Source organism: Falco punctatus (genome assembly GCF_963210335.1).
Source record: "Falco punctatus genome assembly, chromosome: 1".
NCBI lineage: Eukaryota > Metazoa > Chordata > Aves > Falconiformes > Falconidae > Falco > Falco punctatus.
This window is the reverse complement of record NC_137580.1, coordinates 16554571-16574764: the sequence shown is the minus strand read 5'-3', so window position 1 is coordinate 16574764 and position 20194 is coordinate 16554571. Positions and strand designations below refer to the sequence as shown.

At 44.2% G+C, this 20194-nt stretch overlaps 1 protein-coding gene across 4 annotated transcripts in view; it reads left to right on the top strand.

Annotated features, from left to right (window-relative positions):
- The first annotated feature begins 4662 nt into the window (after positions 1 to 4662).
- The window catches only part of WDFY3 (WD repeat and FYVE domain containing 3), a 190105-nt gene continuing 174573 nt past the window's right edge, over positions 4663 to 20194 (top strand). For all 4 annotated transcript variants that reach the window (XM_080368510.1, XM_080368508.1, XM_080368509.1 and 1 more), the window contains exon 1: positions 4663 to 14987. The gene's annotated coding sequence lies outside the window, so the exon portion shown is untranslated. The remainder of the gene's footprint in view (positions 14988 to 20194) is intronic.

Here is a 20194-nt window from a genome sequence, read left to right as displayed (position 1 = left end):
TTAGAAAAAAGAAACAGCTTGTAAGACTTCTGCTTACAAGCTTTTATCCACAAAGACCTGCATACAGCAGGACAACAGAATGGCCTGTCTGCTGCAGGTGGCATTGTCGGTAGCCACCAGATCACAAACGGTAAATCTCTAGGAGAATGCTTTGAATGCTTTTTTTAAAAAAATATTTATTTACAGTCTGTAGAAACTCTCATACCACAAAAGTTCAAAGAGAGCATTTGTCAGAATGAGACAAAGTCCCTTTGTGTGCTTCATGGTTGCTTTTTTATTTGTGCAGAGACTTGGCATATCTTTAACACAAGGATGATTTATCCACAGTAGCTCAACAATAGTAACTTCAGACAAATTTTTGGTTTTGTGGTTGGAGTATCTGTATACTCCCAGTATGTAAAAAAGATCCAAATTGCCTGATAATTTGAATGCTCCTAGGCTAAAAACTTTGAAAACTTCCTTGCAAAACAGATTTAATTGGGAGCAATTTTGTCCAGTCTCTTCCACTCCTGCTCCTTCCCTTTTTGAAGGGCTCATTTGAAAGCAAACAAACAAAAAAAAGAATGCTGCCGAAGAAATGCAGGGGTTTATCTTAATTGTCTCACTTGGAAGCTACCTGTCTTTAACTGTGTTATAGCCAGAAATTGCTTCCAATTTACACAGTTACTCCTGTGCTTGAAAACGTCCGCAGGCAAACTTCTATGCTTAGTTGTAGTTGTGATGCCCAAGTATGACTGCTCACAGAAGAACCAGTCTGCACTTACATCCATCAAGGCAGTCAGGAAAATCAGCTGACCCTCTTTTCTACTGCCTCTAAGCTTGCTGCTGTCACACTAGCAAGCAGCGACTGCAAATCACCAACATGGTGGCAAAAACTAGCTAATGTTTTTCTACACGTAAAACTTAAAGACTTGCAGTGGCTTGTGTTCAGCACGATGAGCCATGAGCGAAAGTATAAAGGAAGATGGCAGTGATGTTTGTTTTCATGCCATTGCCAGACAAAGGCGTTTGGAAGATGAGGACTTTGAAAACCTCCCTAGAAGAATTCTAAGAGGTAGGAAGCCAAGTAGCATAACTAAGCAATGATTTTTTTTTTCTAATGATGTAGTCCTTCAGTGTTAAAATTTGAGGCAGGCAAACCCCACCACGAGGGTGCAATGGTAAGGCATGCTTCGCTGTAAGTGGCAGAAAGCTTTAATTCATGCTCTTGTTCTATAGCTTGAGATGTTGATCTTTGCATCAGTACAACGAAGGAAATAATTTAAACATAATTAACTCGAGCTAACACTGAAACTCTTGGGAACATGATAGTGTTCAATGCAAGGGTTTTTTTAACTTGCTGTTTATCAGGGATGCAATATTACTGTTTGAATTAAGACAAAACTTAACTAAACTTGATCTAAGCAAGAATACAGTTGGGTTTATAATATTATGTTTGCTCAGACTGTAGCTCTAGAATACTTTTAGAGTGGAGAAGGACTAAACTATTGTTTTACTGAAGATTAATATAGCAACTTATTTTTATAAATGCTGTGCAACTTCTCCATTGCTTATGCCTGGTTCTCATGTTCTTGTTTCACTTATTTGTTTTTTGGGAAAAATGCATTATAAATCAATCTTATTGGCATTAGGCTTTGTTCTCTATCTTACAATTAGTAAATGGGTTATTTTATACTTGTATGCCTTTTCAGATAGGCTGTAAAGATAGCTGTTGGGTGCAGGGTGGGGTGGGTGGTGGTGTTTTTTGAACACACAAAGCACTAAAGCAAAAATCCCTACAGCAAGACTTTTGAGAGACAAGTTAAGGAGAAACTTAGAAATGAAGTGTATTCACATGGATCCTGGGAGAGTGACAGCTGAATGCAGTATTTTGAAAAACAGTACTTTTGTCTTGGACTAACGAATTAGAATATATTTTGGTAGTTCACATGAAACCTATTTCCTTTTGACTGACTAAAAAGACCAAGCTAGATGCCATACCTCTTCCCAATGTCTTCAGAGTACAGCCTTTCATTCCACAAAACCCAGGCTAGTTTTTTTGAACACCACCTGAAGTTTCAAGTACAAGAGGAGAGGAGAGGAGAGAGTTTGGTTGTGTACCTGCCTCCAGCAGAAGATACTCCCGAGAGCAACTTCGCTTTGGGATTCACACAGATGTTCAAGAGTTCAGGGCCAGGCCTGTCCCCACATTAACTCTTAACACCTTTGTAGGAAGAGATCTCACTGTAAACTGCTAGGAAAACTAAATGAACAGTAACAATATTTTTGGCTGGAAGGCTTCAGATCAGGTACTGATTCCCTCCTATGTGCAGTCAGCTTCCCCCTTGCAAACTGTCTGCAACCTGCAGCCCTGCTACAGGATCCACCTGTTTGGTTGTGAAACACAGGCCATGCAAGGCATCTCCCCTGAAAGGCTTTGTGAAAACAACCCCAAACTTCAAGGTGGAGCCAGTAGCTCGAAAACAGCTTTATCTTTTTTTTTAGGGTGTTAGGTGCTGGAGGTGCCACTTTCAGGTTCCAGCCACCCTGAAGACAAGCCTGCAGCCCATGGCACAGAGGATGGCCTTGCAGAGTGCACTCACGTAGTGGTCCCTCAGAGCCCTGAACACCTGATCCAACACCAACCCAATCAAGAGACTGAAGTGTAATACCTAAATTAGTTGTATGCATGTACCAAAACCCCAAACATGAGGAAAATTTGATACTTTCCCAGAATTAGGCATTAAAAACACTAAGTAAAAGTCTAACTTTTGACTCACCTAGGTTCAACAACTTGAAAATCAAGTAATCTATCGAAGTGCCACATATTTTGGGAAGGGGGTGAGGGAAGAAGCAGGTGAAGGGTTTTTTATATGGATTGAGGTGACCCAAAATGAAAGGAGTTGTGCAAAATAGCCAGCTCAGAGACCTGTTTCCCTGGTCTATGCTGTTCATGTGCATCAGCACACACTCTCTGGCCCTGGGAAGGAGCACACAGCATTTCTCCATTGAGGCTGGCTAGCCTAGTTGGACCTATTCAAGCATGCAGATTATATTCCGCAGGCTACCTCCATTTTTTTCGCAACTTCTAAAAAAAAAAAAAAAAAAAGCTCTGTGCCCTTCCCTGCACCTAGCTCTTTCAATCAGTTCTCTCCCCTTGCAACCTACCTCCAAAAAAATCCCCTTGACAGCCTGTTAGACACAATTCCTCTTGCTCTGAATCACCACTCCTGTGCAGAAACCCCCATAAGTGGGACTGTATGTGCAGCAGCCAGCAATCCCACCCCTATAGCCCCTGCAGGAGGGCAATCTCCAGGTGTCTGTGTGTGATTGCCTGCTGCTACGGGGGGGTGGGAGGCAGGGCGCACCCAGCTCTGAAAATCCTGGTAGGGTACCAGGAAAGGCTGAATTTGCCAAACGGGCTAGCAAAAGGCAGAAAAGCAGGATGTGACTGTAAATCAGAAACCAAGCAGCTTTGTGCAATTAAAGCAAGATGGGTCTGGCCTGAGTTTAGCCTTTTGGCTGGTGATGAGAAGGTGCTGAGATGCTGCCTAGGCTGGGCATGGTGTTTTGGTATGCTGAGGCTATGATGTGGCCACATTGGCATTGCCCTGGAAACAGTGAGAAAGCCCTGCTCTGGAGGCTGCTTTACAAATGGCTGCTGGTGGCAATTGGACATCTGGAAACCACGTGAAAGCTGCAGATGGTGGAAATGTGGTACGTGGGAAGCATGTGAATTGCTCAGTAAGCCTCTAGGAACAGTGATGGAAACTCCTACGTGGTAGAGATCTTCCTTGGGTATCTCAGGAAGGATTTCTCACTCATCACAGTGCAAGCTAGAGCTTACACTCATGCAAAAAATATCAATGTTATTTCTGGATAGGGAGATTGAGTCACCTTTCAATTTTAGGTAAATCTGATGGGCAGTCTGTGCAACAGAGAAATAGGAGTAGAATGGCATTTATAGGTCACATAATACAATCCCCAACAGCAGGTACAACCATACCATCAAGTCCTGTTGACAAAGCAATCTCACCTTGACTTTAGAAGCTATTTTACTACTGAAAAATTGTCACAGGAGCGTGATTCCTTTCTCAGAGTATTAGGAGGTATGTGAGAACGTAATTTGAGTTGTCTTGTCTTCCCACAGTCTTTAGACAGTTATGGGGGAAAAGACAAATCCTGTAACTTAAAATTATATTGATTTTTTTCCCCAATTAATATTTCCTGTTTAAGATTGCATCATTTATAAAGGTTAAATTAATCCAATACTGCCAGTTTACCACAAATTTTGTTCTTGGTATTAATTGTGCTGTGAACTCAGGATGTTCTATGCTTTAGTCCTGGTATTTGTTTAAATTTCCTTCATTTTTCCTTTGTACTGGTTGTTCTAGCAGAGTCTGGCCAGAAGACTACTTCCCTGGGAGTCTTGTCCTCAAATTTGTAACAAGTATGTTTAAGAACCAGCTGTGATTCCCAGGTGAGGGGAATAAGAAGCACCTGCAAGTCTGTGTCACAGAGCCTGAAGCCCAGCATATTTTGCCCTGCAGTCCTTACCTCTGATCAAAAGTGGGTAATTTTGGTAATAATTCAATATTGTGTCACAAATCATAGAAAAGGCTAGATTGAAGACCTCCTTATGAGGGATAATTGAGGCTTTGGGTGGCCAAAAGATTGGCACCCGTTTCTGCAAGCATTCCCTCTTACCTCTTTGGCTTTGACGAGAAGAGCTAGGCAGGGCAGTCCTCCTAAAAAGGTGGTTTGTGGCTTTCCTTCAGACAGGGAGGAAAAATCTCCTTGCATGATCTCTCATTAGGTGACGTGGAGAAAGGACAGCTGAAGTGCTGTCTGCACAGGTCCATCTCTGTAAATTTAAAGCAATTGAATATGGTGTTCATTATTTTCCTTACAGATATCACTCCTTTACATTGATTTACTTTCTGTAGCATCTGCTAGAAAATGTAATGGTTTAGACACCTGTAGTGAATGTCCCTATTAACCAGCTAAGAGGAGGTTTTGCAAGCTCTGTTGGCCAATTCCCAGTTCCCACAACACAGATTTTGCAGGCACTGGCCTCTTTGCTCAGTTGCGATAGTCAGCATGTTGAATTGATTTTTATGTTAGTTGATATTATTGCTGATGACTTGACCAGAGTATATCCCCACACCTTTCTGATCCCCACCTGAAAGCAGAAATAAAATTGGCTGCAGGGTTTGTGGTTTATCTTTTCAGAGCGGACAAGAGGAAATGATGGGAAGAGAAAGCTGATCTGTGGAGAGGAAAGATTTGCACTCCAAATGAGGGAACAGCAGCAGGAGGAGTTTGTGGGAAGGGAGTGTTTTCCAGAAGCCTTCATGGGGTGTTTTGAGAGGGGAGAGTGGCTCACGCAGTGACCATGAGTGCCTAATAACAGGCAGGAGGACTGTCTTCTGTCAGAGGCCTATCACATTCCAGAGTCCTGTGCTTGGTTTCTTAGTGCTGATGATGTACAAAACTATCTGGTGTTTTGAGGAAGAAAGGATCACATAATGGAGGAGGAGGAAGCAGGGGGAATAGATGAGAGGATTAAATTGAATATGCAAGCTAGTTTGTGTGCTTTTTGATCAGTTGATTTAAGGAAAAAACAAAAAGAAGTATTTTTAAAATCATGCAGGGAAACTGCTGCCTTTCATACCCAAGTCTTATTTTCAGACATGTTATCCATTACCAATAAAATAAATCTGCATGTTAGCTACAGACATCACTGGGGTGAACACACAGCTGGCAAGGTAGTGTTCAAATTCTGTCCTGCCTGACGTTCAAATCCAATGCCATGTGGCTGGCTTGAACTTCAGAAGTGGATTACATCAAGCCACAACCACTTCTGCCTCAGGAGGTACAGTTGTAGACTCAGTGGCTGGGGCTCCATTTCCTTTTCAGAAGCCTACATTTCAGATCTCATGGAGGCAATTGGGTGTTGAGAGAAGAAGCCATTCTTTTAGGCGGTATTATGTATGAAAAACTTAAATAAAGAGCACAAGGAAGCTGACACTCAGGTACTGAGCTGGTGGTAGTTTTGCCATGACTTCTTCCAGGACTTTTGGTTAAGCATTCATTTTTGCCTATGAAAAAAAACTTTTTGCAGAAGCTGGTTGACCAAAATGATGAAACCATGCAAAGCCAGAAGTCACTTCTTTCCTTTTGAGACTCAAGGTAAAGTGTCATTTTTACGTGTTTAAAATAGCATATGCTAATTACAGATGGACAGTGTTGCTGACAGATACTTATCAGTACCAGTCTGCATAAATCAGTGGAAAGCTGAGACACATTAAATCTGTGTCTTAACCCTGCAGTAGAGGTTTTACAATGCATGAGTGTGCTGAGCGATGATTGTAGACTAATAGCTAGAATATTCTGGGAAACTGATTGGGGTTGTAAGGAAATCACACGGTACTGTGGTAACATGGGCCCAGAAGCTAACACATCTAGCCATTTGAAAAGCACCAGGTAACTTCTGATTATAGATAACAAAACACAGTTCATGCTATCCTTGAGACCACATAAATATATCAAGGCTGTAGCTTATGTCTGCTACAGTTTCATCTGTGTGGACACTGGATGTCATGTTTATTTTAACCGGGTGTTTTCCCACTTTTCTTAGTAAGTAGTCTCCTAAAGAATGATCCAGTGGAGATGTTGAGCCTGTGTACTAGGTTTAAGCCTACTGAGAAGGCATGGGCCCTTCCCAGCCATGTTTCACATGGCTTGCTCAGAAGTAGCCCTTAGCCACCTAGCAATCTACTACAAAAAATTCTCATGATCTACTTTTGAAATAGTCAGAAGTTTGGCTAATAAGAAATCTCTTTGGACTACCTAGCCAATGTGATACAATTACTTTACTTGGAGATGGAGGACACACAAAAAATGCTTTTATGTTTGAAATGAAATGCCCTTCCTAGACTGTAACTTGAAGGGAGACTGACGATGTAAGTTGCTGTTAACAAGGCTGCCGCAGGCACTGACAAGATTTTTTTGTTGTTTCTTAAAACTAGTTTTATATGACATGGCTAATAAGATTAGAAGGGCTTCAAGTTGCCTGATCTGTTCATGGGCAAAGGACTGTCATAGAAATTACTCCTTCTCTACAGTAAGCTACGTACATATCTAAAAGCTCCAGACTCCCTCCAGGTACCCACGAGTAATTCTAATGATGCTGAAGAGGAAGGGACTTCAAGTTCTTCCAGTGTAATGTTAGTCATAGGAGGATATAGCTCTGTTTTGAGTGAAAATGTGGGGGTTTTAAGGAACAAATGTGTATGAAGTGGCTGTAAATACATTAAGGCTAGGAATTAAATGGAAAAAGTATCTTGCCATGGAAACAGTAAGTTTTTGGAACAGCCTTTCTAAGAAGTGACATCAAGCTTCATACAGATCATCTAGTAACTCTTCCTTTTTTTCCACAGAACTTTAGTAATTTAGCCAAGGGGTTAACCTAGCTTGTCATTTTCAAAGGGCATGGTAAATAATAATAGTAAGTAGTAATAAATATTTTTAACTAATGTGTTTCTTGTTAATTACCTGTCCACTCTTTGAAAGCTGGAATAAAAGCGGTTCCCTAGTGATTTAGGAAATTAAGAGTGTTCTAAATTTATTTAGTCTCACAGTTTTCTGTACTTACTGAAGTCTGTGCCATGACAGACGCAGGTTATCTGCAGGTATACATAACAGAAACCTGTGATGGCAAAAGTTTTGTTTGGTTGCTTTGGTTGCTCACTGGAAGAGAGAACATTAGCACCGAATTTGCATCTTGATAAATCAGATGCTTTAGCTGATGTGGAAACTACTTGTTAAGAAAGCTACAAGAAAGCCCTTTTAGTTGTAGCTTTATAAATCCCTTTTCTTTGCTTGTAAACGCGTTCTTTCTCTTTGCTCTGCAGAATTGTAAGAGAAACCCTTTGGAAGACTCTCTGGCCCTTAGACTATTCCATGAGCTTGAAGCTGTTCTTGGATTAGATTATCTTCCTGGGAAATCGATGGCAGTGTGGGAGTTCGTTTATCTGCAAGAGTGGATTGCATGCCTGAGGTTTCATGGCTGCTTTGTTCCAAAAATGATGTGTTTAAAAATAAATAAGGTACATAACCCACTTCACTCATTTTTCTTCCAGTGGGAAGCTGACCTCCAGGCCTCGGATTTTTCCTATGCCTTGGTCAAGCGACAAACAAATTTAAGTTCACAGGAAGAACTAATTATATTACTGCTACATCTAAAATAGAGCAATGTATGGGGTTTTATTTGATCAGTCATTTCAATCTTTCCAAGCTACCATTATGGCTTTCTGTGAAAGCCTGTAAAAATAAAAATATCTTAGACAAAAATAACACTCCCTCATTCTAACACTGTGGAGTGTCTCAGTACATATTTGGCACATCCTCTGAGGCTGTATCAACAACAATCCAAAATAGGCTGCTGTAAAAGACGAATCATAAAAATAAGCAGTGTTTAGTGTCTTGTCCTGTATCCTCTGAGGCTTCTGACACGTACTAAGTATAATCTACAATGCTCACAGGATAAAAGAGTGGACATTAGAGGTTGTGCGGTGACTGTCAAGGTCAAAGTCAGTTCTGCAAAAGAAACTCACTGAATCCTTGTATGTTATTTTCAGAGCTAAGGGACCTTGTTTAAAACAGTCTTTCCTAAAATCACCTGCCTTAAAGACTGCATTAATACTTAAAGATATTTCTCTTCTGGGCAAAACACCATAAAATTCACTTTTTCAGCCTGCTTGTTTTGAAATTTGATGTACACCTTTAAAGGCTTGTCTTTTATATGCCATGCAAAATGGTAAGACACCTTGGAACAACAAAAACACAACTGGAGGTCTGTAGAACTGAACTGGCATCGCTGACGCCATTGCAGGTGAAGCATACCGCATAACCTTTTTTTTTTTTTTAATTTCTCCAAAGGCACCAGATGGCAGCATTTTCCCCTCACTCTGAGTGTGATCTCATCCTCTCGGATTCACTCCTGGGATCATCAGGCTTTGAGGCTGCATAAGCCACAACGACCTCAACTGAACTGCGCCTCCTCTGTGGCCACCTGCTCGTTTTCCCACTTTCACCGGACATGCGGAGCCACATTCAGGTGGCCTGAATGCAATCCAGCCCTTGAAACTGTGGTTTGCCTTTTGCCAGTGCAAGTTTGAGAGGCCATGAGAATCATTAACGTACAGGCACGTAAAAATTTAGACCTAGTGAATATGGCTCCAAGCTCTAAAATTTCCATATCCTCTAAATATTAAGTAGCATGCAGTTAATTTGATTTTTTTTAACTACCTGCTCTTTCCCATGTATGTGCATGCACAATGTAATTTTTGTTTACAAGCAAGTTTTGTGTGTGCTCCTTTCTATCAATGCTTTACCTTTGAATCTTGTAATACTATTTAATTGTACATCAATTATTTATGAATACTTATGTGGGACTACACTTGTAACCTCTTGTCCTGGTTTCAGCTGGGATAGAGTTAATTTTTTTCTTAGTAGCTGGTGCAATGCTGTGTTTTGTATTTGGTGGTTGATAACAGCACTGATGATTTTGGTTGTTGCTGGGTGATGTTCATACTAAGTCAAGGACTTTTCAGTTTCTTAGACCTGCCAGCAAAAAGCCTGGTGGGGCACAAGAAATTGGGAGGGGGCACAGCCAGGACAGCTGGCCCAAACTATCTAAAGGGGTATTCCATACCATGGGACATCATGCTGAGTATATGGGGGGGAGAGCTGGCTGTGGCCTGTTCATCTCTGCTTGGGAACTGGCTGGGCATTGGTCAGTGGGTGGTAAACAATTGTATTGTGCATCACTTGTTTTTTCTTCTTTCCCTTTGGATTTTATTCCTCTCCCTTTCTCCCTCCTTTTCATTATAACTGTTGTTATTATTATTATTATTGGTTTGGGGGGTTTTCCCTCCTATTTTATTTCAATTATTAAATTGTTCTCATCTCAGCCCTCAAGTTTTACATCCCTTTCCAATTCTTCTCCCCATCCCTGTGAGGGGAGGGGAAGTGAATGAGCAGCTGCTTGGTACTTAGTTTTTGACTGGGGTTCAACCGTGACACCTCTGCAGCAAGAGTTCTGTTCTGCACAAATAATCTGAGGCAGGGCAGGGATTTTGAGAACTTAACTTTGCAAGCTATGGTTTCTTTACAGTTAGAGATGTGGCCTAAAACTTTGTGGCCTGGGAATTCTGTTGTTGCACCATCCCCTGTCCTGCTGCTTCCCCTCATCCTCGTGTTCCTGCTTATAAATCCAGTGCTCCGTTATCAATGGTTTTGTCACAGAAGAAAAAAACCCCACATTATGTTCAGCTGTAACAAACTATTAATGAATCACCCACTTTTGAACTCTGAACCTGCAGCACTGGGATGCAAATGTTTATTTACTTGAACTATGTGACTAACATTAACAGACAGCAGAAAAGGGCTATTTATCCAAAATGGGGCTGGGTTGCTGGGCCCCAGAGGGTGAAGGAAGAATAACCTTGGCTGCTGCTTTCTTTCACTATTACTCCGCTGGGTTGCTGGTGTTTCTGCTGTGATGACTCTGTTGAAGCTTTACAAATGCTATGAGCTCAGCAGCAGACTATTTGTGGATTGTTTATTAACTTCTGACAAGCGGCCCGTTATTTTTCTGAAGCACATATGTGACAAAGGATTTTTTTTTCCCCCAAATTTCAGCCAAATTCAATATGAGTGTCACAGGACAGGAACACTAGACCCTCCACAACTCCACCCTTCCTCTTAGTTAATACCAAAAGTTATCTATAAACAAGAAGGAAGGAGGGAGGGAAGCATACGTCTCACAGGAAGTCATAAGAATCTTGTATCGTGAAAATGTTAGGCTGCGTAAATTTGGAAAACAGTGCAATTTTCTTCTGTTGAAAATATTCTAATGAAAAAAAAGTTAAAATGCTCTCAATTTTCTTTCACTTTCTTGTAGCAATTTCTTTCCAGTTTTGGATTTGCCTGTACTTTGGTGTTAGCTAATATACGCAAACGGGACAGATGTAGCTTTACTGCCCCAAATGTATGAAATAAATGCAATGGAAGTATGCAAGTACCTCGTCTAAAAGCTGAGTGGCATTGCACCATTGAAAGACAACTGTGTTAGCTTTGCTTTACCTTCTAATAAGAGAGGCAAATAATTCTAAATGTATCTCCATGGTTTTAATGATTGATGCTATCCTTGATCGACACACAGTTGCTTTGTAAAGTGGAAGAGAAATTAATTGTAAATACTTTCTTTTGTCTAACTATAGCACTGCAACTACCAACTAGCACCTTCTCTGACAAAGATAAGCAGGTAACCATGATGAGCTTTGCAAGAGGAAAGATGTCGAGAAGGTAAAAAGTGTCTGGTGTCACTCAGTACGGATCGTTACAGCTTGCCATTATTTATTATGGAACTGTGACTACTGACCGAAACACGGGGACTATAAATAGGAATGTGATGAGCGTTAACTGCGCAAGAAGAAAAAAGCGATGTAACTTGGCACACAGCAAAACTTGTATCTGGCGTACAGCTGTCTGTGCAACTCTCACTGCCATCCTGGAGTATTTTTGTGATTTCCCACTAAGTTTACCTCTACTGATAATGAATTAGGAACAGCACCATCTCTGTAAGCTTTGATTCTTACTTAGTAGAGCTGGCTAAGATAATCTTGTTAATCCTTTACATATGAAAGGTGCAAGTATCCTCCCACACATAAATTACAGAGAGAAGATTTGTTTGTTTTGTGAAGTGTAACTGCTATGTATCATTCACAGACTGCACAGAATCATAGATTATCTCAAGCTGGAAGGGACCTATAAGGATCACTGAGTCCAACTCCCTACTCCTTGCAAGGCTACCTAAAACTAAATCACATGACTAAAAGCGTCATCCAGAATACTTTCTGGAAAACTGCAGAGATGCCTTTTTGTAACTCCTCTCTTTTCACAACTAAATCCTTGCTCTATAGGACTGTTGGGGTGTCTGTGAGATCAGAGAAGGCTGTCTCCTGGCCCCTCAGGCCCATAGTGGTGGTGTTAGCCCTTCCAAGATTACAGATGTAGGAACAAAGATGCATTTGAGAGGCATCTTGCACAGTAAGTGACATAACTGTAGGAACAAGCTGATGAAATCACAGCTTCCCCTTGCTGCAGACCAGAATGAAAATATACCAAACAGGGCCAAATTCTGCATGCGTTGCATGGTTGCTTCTACGCCGACATGGGTTACTAAGCAAGAATGCACCTGTAAAAATTTAGGCATGCAAAAAGCCATGTGTGTTTGCTTTAAATGGGCTGAGCTACAGATCTTGGTTGTTTTGTAGCATAAACATACCTCCACCAACTTCAAGCTTAGCCTTCACTCCAGGGGCAAATTATTACAGTCTGTTATGTGATAGAATGTAACTCAACACACATTCTTTTACCTCTGTGTATACATTACTCCATGATGAATACAAAACATGGGGAGTGACCTCAAAAGGCACCCTGTGAAAGCAAATCTATAGTTTCATGTTTTGGTCCTCCTCATTTTCCCTTCTTGATCTTGTAACATTTCTCATACAGCCTTAGCTGTAGACAACTGCAATTTTTTTTCCATAGCAGACAGTGACAATTACTTCTGCTAGAGTATGATGTGGGAAGAGGAGGCTGCGAAGAACAATTAGGTAGAGAGAAAGTGGTTGGGGATGAGGTTGTTAAAATGCTCTGTGTCTAAAAAGTCAGGAAAAAGAGGCATTTAGTTAGGAGGGACAAAACAAGATCCACATGGCAAAAAATTTAAGTTTTTTCCAGGGACGTGAGAATACCGATTGTCTAAGAGCTTCTGCCACTGGTGATATTACAGTTGCTGCGATAGGAGTATGGTTGGCATACCGTGCATGATTTCTGTCTCAGTGCCTATACTTCCTTGACTATTCTGCACAGAAAAAGTACAGTTATTGCAAAGTTGGTCCCATTCCAACCCAAACTATAGCCTGTGCTGTTGTTCTGAGTTGGGCTAAATCTTGCTCCTGTTAATACAGTGAATTAGGGATGTCTGAAGATGCCTCTAACAAATAAAGGCAGCGTTGTATTGTGTAGGCAAGGAAGTTATAAGCTTCACCTTGCTTATTTTGTTTTTCAGTTGGGAGGAGTAGGGTTTGTTTGGAGTTATACTTTTGCCTTCAATCAGTGCTCCTTAGCAGCTGAATTAGAGTTAGCTTCACTCCAGACATCCATGAGTCTTAAGCAGAGGCCTCCTCCACCTAAAAGGCAACAGGATGGTTTCCACTGCCAGCTGAAGAGCAGTATATTAACCAGTAAAAACATTAAGTGGATTTACATGTTCGATGCTAACAGCCAGAGAAGGAAGACTGGATAAATGGCATTTACTACATTTGCCCTCAAGTACAACAGTACACAGCTTCGTTTAGTAAGACCCCTTAGCAAAGGGAAGTGGCAATGGTCCTGGTTCCTGGTGCTTGTGATAATTTGCCAGCGAAACGCAAGGTCTCGGATGGTTTGTGTATTGTTTATTGCAGCTTTTACCCCTGTAGCCAGATTCTCTGAACTGCTGCTTAGTCTTTTCAGTGAAGACTTCAGAAGGGATTTTCATTGATGAAAAAATTTTCATTTTCCAAACAAAACTTCTAGGGGGTGAAGAGCTGTTAGCAGCCGATTGCTCAAAGGAGGCAAGTTTATAAGTGACTGGAAAAAGGCAGAAGGGTATCTGGTCACGTATGTGTGGACAGACACACCTTTGCACCGTTCCTCAGGAGCATCCAAGCAGATGAAGCTTGTCCCAAGGTTGCAGTGACCGCTTGCACCACGTGCGGCTAAACCTGCATTTTGCCCTGCTGAAAAAAAGTCCTTTTGCTGTTGGGAATTTAATAAACTTCTGGCTTAATTAGGAAAAGAGTAACAGATGAGATGTGTGGGTAAGCACAGATGTACAATCCTCTTTGTGGTTGATAGCAGGGATATCCAGAGGACTTTCCCTGGATGTACGCTTGAGGAAAACTTAAGGGAAACCACACTAACCCCAACCTGCAGGTGGCTGCTTTGGCCCTGCGTTGACCTCCTGGCATTTCCATCCTTGTCCCACAGCAGGCTCCTGGCTGGGATGGATGGCTTGCCTGCTCGGCGGGCTGGGCAGCGTGTCAGCTGCTCGGGCCTGCGGTGTCAGGGCTGGTGGCGGGCACAGAGGGGAGAGGGCAGGGCCCTTCAGTGCCAGAGAAGCCGGATTTCTCTCAGAGAACAGGGAGAAAACAAACCAACCAAGCGTCTGCCCGGGAAACCCACCGCTCTGAAAAGTAATATAATTCTAAAAAGCCCCAGAACCAAGAAGGGGGCCTGTATGTCTGTCGAGCTGACCCGGTCTGGGTGAGGAGAGGAGCCCCTCGGCGCGCTGCCTTCCCGCTGAGGAGAGGGGGCGGCGGGCCGCTACCTGAGGGGCTGCTCCCGCGGCCCGCCATTACGGACCGGCTCTCCTCAGGCGGCCTCGCCGAGCCGCGGGAGCGGCGGTGACCGCAGCCAGCCGGGAGGAGGAGGAGGAGCGGAGGGAGGAGGCAGCGCCGGCAGCCGGGCGGGGAGGGGGCACTCGGCGCCGCGGAGGAGGAGGAGGACTAAGATGGCCACCAGCCGCCGCGGGGAGCGGCCCCGCTCCCTCTGCCCCGCCTCGCGCGGCCCCCTCGGCCCGGCCCGGCCTTGATGGGGCCGGAACGACTCCAGCGCCCGGACGCTGCAGCGGCGGTGGCGCCTACCGCCGGAGCCCGCCCGGGCCGCAGCGGGGGAGCCGCCCTCCCGGCCTGGCCCGCACCGCCCGGCCGCGGACACTCCGTCGCGTAACTCCCCCCCCCCCCCCCCCCCCCCCGCCTCCCGCCGAGCCGTGCCCGTGGAAAGGAGCGGAGAGAATTTTGACAAGAGGAGAGACCGCCCGCTGCCCCCTCCCCGGCCCGGCGGGCCGGGCCGGGCACGGCGGCACCGACAGAGACCCCCGCCGCCTCCCGGTGAGTGCCTGGCGGCCCTGCCCGCTCCCCGCGCCCCGCCGCTTTGTTGCACCGCCGCCGGCCCTGGCCCCGCTGCGGGGAGACCCGCCGCCGCCCCGCGGGCCCGGCGCGGCGGGCTGCGGCCCCCATCCCTGCCGGGGTACCGGCCCCGCTTGGCTCGGCCCGGCCGCAGGCCGCGGCGGCCGCCCCGCTCCCCGGGGATGCCGTGCGGGCGGCCGCCTCCCTCCGCCGCCGGCTTGGAGGAGGGGGCGGCGGTGCAGGTGCCTCGGGTGATGGATCACTGTCACTGCGCGGGCAACCCCCCACCCCCCGTTGGTTTTTTAATGCTTTATTTCAGCGGCCGTTCTCTGGCCCTGGCCCCCGGGGCAGGGCAGCCTGCGGGGCGGGGGGCTCGCCCCCGCCGGGCTGAGGCGGGCGGGCAGGGGGGGCTGTGCCGGGGCCCCGGCCTGGTGGGGGGGACCGAGGGAAGCCCCGGCGGGGGCCGGCGGAGCACCGCGGGCGCTGCGGCGGCGCTGGGCCGCTCGGGCGGCCTTTGTTGTGGCCGGGGAGGGCGGATTTCCCGCGGGGGTCCCGGCCCCGGCGGAGGTGCGGGAGGGGGCCCGCCCGCCCCAGCCCTTGGGTGCGTGGGGGTGGCGGGCAGCCGGGCCGCGGGGTTGCCCGCCCGCCGCCGCGGGAGTAAGCCCGGCTCGCAGGCGGAGAGGTGGGTAGCTTTTCCCCCTTAATTTCATTTTTAAAAAATGTAATTAGTTATTTTGGCGGCAGTTCTCGACCCTGTGGTGCGTTAGGGGCGCTCGGGTTAACGCACCCGGCGAGTTTCTCCCCGGGGACGGGGAGGTTGTGGCTCCCGGGGTGCCCGGAGCACGGTGCGGGGGAGGGGGGGGTGGGTTTGCGGAGGTGCTGAGGTACCTGCTGCTTGTCTTCAGCATGGTGTTTGCCCTGCAGTTCTGGCAGGTGATTCGCATAGGCGAAGAGGTTTGCATAGGGGCCGGTCAGTGGTGCTGGGCACTGAGACCTTGTGTGATGTTCATTTTGAAAGATTGAGACCGTAGTTTCTAGCTGTGCTTATGTATGCCTGCACAGAGAGGGTCTTATAGACGGAACAACACAGAGGACTAAATGTATGTATTTTGACTTGTAGTTTCATGAATAATCTAACTGAAATTTCTTGGCTGACTAGAGTAACTCCCAAGGTTTCAGTATAGACCTGTGAGTTCTGGGTTTATTTTAATGATTGAATTTTGATTACTTGGCAGTGTAGGTTTGTGATGAGATCTGTGCATGTCCATGTATTGGACCGTGAGATTTTGCTATGGAAAACAAATCGTACATTTCCTGTTAAGAAAAGTAAACATTGAATGTTGTAGCAAACAGAAATAATTAGCTAAATCGTAAACTGCACCAGAGCTGTGTTGCTGCCTGGTGCCTGTGCCTCTTTGACCAGTATATGGCTGTATGATGTTCCTGAGCTTACAGGCTCCCATGGATCCAGGCTGGTTTTGCAGAGAGCCAGGTTGATTGCATCCTTGGCCCATTTTGGTGACAAGTTAGTGGTGTATTGAAGTAGGCTGTGTGAACAAACTGGACAGTTTGCGTGAACTGGCATTTCTGCAGTGTTTCTCTCATCCGTAATGCTGGTAGACTTGCAGCATTTGCAGATACAAAACTTACTGATGTGCTAATCAACCAAATCCTTTTCTGTGCTTTTAGGTTATGGGCAGGCATGTTTACGAAGCAGAATGCATTGGGTGCTGGAAACATGCATCCATGTTAATCCATGGCATCGTGCCTTTGCTCCATGATCCTGGTCAAGAAGTGCTGGTGATCTTAACTTGGGGTGCATATTTGGACTATGAGTCGGTGTCTATGCACTAAGCGGTGTGGGTCTGTCGAGGTCAATTTGAGCCATCTCTGGAATACTCAACACCATTGATAGCAATGTGTTTTGGGTAGAAGAGTGCCTCAAATATCAGTGGTGGTAGACTACAGATCAGATAGTGGTATTCTTCAGTTTGGTATTCTAGAAAGAAGCTAGGAACTGGACGTGTTTGTTCACTTTTCCAATTTGCTGGGCAGTTTTAGGCTGCTAAGACTTGGATAAAAATGTAGTATGTTTTGGTTATATAGTAACAACTATGTTGCAGCTCTTAGCCAGCTGATTATCTATTTGTTCAAGTTAAAGCAGGTTAAGGACAGTGCTGCTGTCTTTTTTTTTTTTTTTTTTTTTTTTTTTAGTATCTTCAGCACGTGTTTAAAAATGTATTACAACATGTTTATGTCAAAGTTTTAAGTAAGGATTAGTATGTCCAGTGGATTGATTGTTTGTCATTTGGTGCATCAAGATCAGCTACTTGGTAGTATTGTGTGGTATCAGTACTATGGGAGAGGAGATCTCATTTCTTTCTTTCAAAACAGTAACAGAAGCATGCTAAATAACAAAACTATAATAATATTATTAATATACTCAACCTGGAAATAACAAGGTTAGTTCAGAAGGCTGCATTATGTTGTTGCATCTTGCTATGTGAGTTGGCTGAGAAGGTATGCTGCCATCTGGGTGGGTATGAAAACCTTGGTATTTAGCTCTGAAACCAGAGCTAGACTGCCCGAAGTAGTATACAAGGTGAGCAGGTCTTCAGAATGTACCAATGTGGGCTACTTTTGGAGGAATTCAGCAATGCGTTTCACTTCTGCCCATCTAAATATTTTGTAGTTTTCTATAAGTGTTCAGCTGGATTTTTGTAGCGTAGGGAAAACTTCGTGGATGCTCTATGTGCAGAGTATGGGATGAGTGTGGGCAGATGTTCTGCTTGCCCTTTGAAATGCTCAGGACTGTCATGAGATTGTTTGGAAATTTTGGTGTTGGAACATGATGTTTCACTTCCCAAATGTTGATGTTAACTGTTTTGTAGCGTTGAGTTGTGGTGTTTTACTTGGGTTTCTGAGGATGTGCTAAGCTGAGGAATGTAAAGAAAAGCCAGTAGTTCCCTCTCTGACAGTTAAATTGCTGAAGGACAAATCTGCTGATGTTGATAAGCAGTTTCATTTGTGTTTGTAAGTGATTTTAAGTTCCTATTGCAAAATAGTGGAAATACTGTTTCAGCAGTGGCCTTTGACTTGCAGGACTTCCTTCTATAAGGAAGTCTTGTATCATTTGCCAAAAATAAACAGATTTTGGAGAGGGCGGATATGGTATGCTGTGAAAAACCTTAGAGTCTTAGTCACAATTTACCCCCTAGTGCTTGCCTTTCTGATAATTAGAACTGTGGAAGTCTGTTACTGGATATGTTACTGGAATGAAACTTGCATTTTGAAATGGGAAATAGAATCTTTCGTTGGTCCATAGTACAATTTTTGGGTACGCATGAAGGGGGAAAACTTCATGCCTTTCATACTGAAGCTTTTAACTTCACTGGTTTCCTCCTTGATTCTTCTTTGTTGTTGTTACTGCAAATTGCAATAGTACAGCATTTAAAATGCCCAAGTTGTGACAAATACTTACGTTATTAGTTTCTTTGAGTTATTGGCAATGCTGATTGCTTTTTAAAATACTTTTTTTGTTACGTATGTGTCTTGAGGGAGCTATAACTTGAGTTATAACTGTAAGCCTTCTCGCACCCTTCAGTGTCAAAGGGACTGAGGCGTGCTGATGTAAGATTGTCACGTCTCCTGGAACAGCTTGCAGTTTTAACTTTGTAATTTGGTTAACAGTTTTAATCTTGTAATAAACAGTTTCATTCTTGTATAGCTCCTGTTATCTTCTACTGGAGATTTTATATCCTTTTACTGGGCTGTTTGCACCTTGTCTAGGCTGGGTAGGAGAAGACAGGACGTAATTATAAGGCCCCTATGCACATTTGTTTTAAGCAGCTGTCCCACAGCCAGTATAGAAAGTGTTGCCATATCCTATATTCCTGTTTGTACTCTCATGTGCCCGAGCTTCTCATGTTATGTACAAAATTCTGCTAGTGGCTTGTAACATTTTAACTGAAGTCATTGGAGTCATTGGTGTGGATGTGAGAGCAGCATCTTGGCTCAGGTGATAGCACTGCAAACTTTGCAAGACTGAATATGCATTATTGGTGATCCAGCCTTGAGAGCATCTGTTTGGCAAGCGAGCCACGTTTCGTGGTGCAGTAGTGCAAGCTTTTGCTTGTTGGTTGCGTCCCCTGTTCTTCTGTGATATTACAGGCAAGTGTGTACAGCGCCTTTTTTTTTTGACAGTGAAAAATAACACAGTACCTACAGACTTTTTTGTGTTTGGCTCACTTATCGGATGGTGGGGGTGATTATTTCAGTTAGATGATCTGTAGCACAGTTGCTACGTATCTTGCTTGATTTTTATCCTAACACTGTGTCAGACCTTAATGGGCAAAGGAGGAAGAAGAAATACTGTATAAAATTGTTGGGTTAGTATTGCGTAGCATCTTCTTTCTCGAAGTGGCTTGTTTAAACTTTCTATGTTGATTTGATACTCACGTGTAATTAAAGGAATTTTTGTATGAATGGTGAAGAGGGAACAATCTTTAGCTAACTGGATTGTAGCATACATGCCTGTAAAGCATTTAAATATGAGTGGGAACTCAGCTTTTCTACTTGGTCTTTAAGGTAGCTGAAGGGTATTGGGGTGTTGTTGGTTACTGCCCATGCCCCTTGTCATGCTCAACATACTTCTTTTAATGAGTATTAGTCAGAAGGTACACCAAACATGACTGGTTAGTCAACTGAAATAGGGTTTTACACATTGGAGACCTTAGTCTTCCTTTCTTTCTGTCTAGAAGCTGCTAGAAAAAGCGATGTGATAACTGCTGGGAGGACTATAGGTAGCAACCGCCTGGTAAGGAGGCTGTGACTTTGGTCTCAGGTGCTGCTGTCACTGCTGGGGGAATGGGCTCACCCTTGCTAGGAGCTGTTTGCTGGTGCTGTGGCTTTCAAAACAGGTGCAAAGTGCAGCTTTGGTAGCTGCAGAGAAGGAAGAATGGGTCTTGTGCCTTTTCTGATTTGGTTTGCTCTAAATGTGCAGGAGTTATTTTTTTCTTTCCTTTGAGTCTTTTGTGAATGAAGATGATGTATATCTTTAGTTTTATTCCCGTGAACAGCTCTGGGGCAAAGTTTTCGAATTTCTGTTCTGTGTGTAAATGTGCAATTGACATAATTTTTGACAATTGTGCTGATGTTTTTGGAATTTTGAATAACGGCAGGGAATCTTT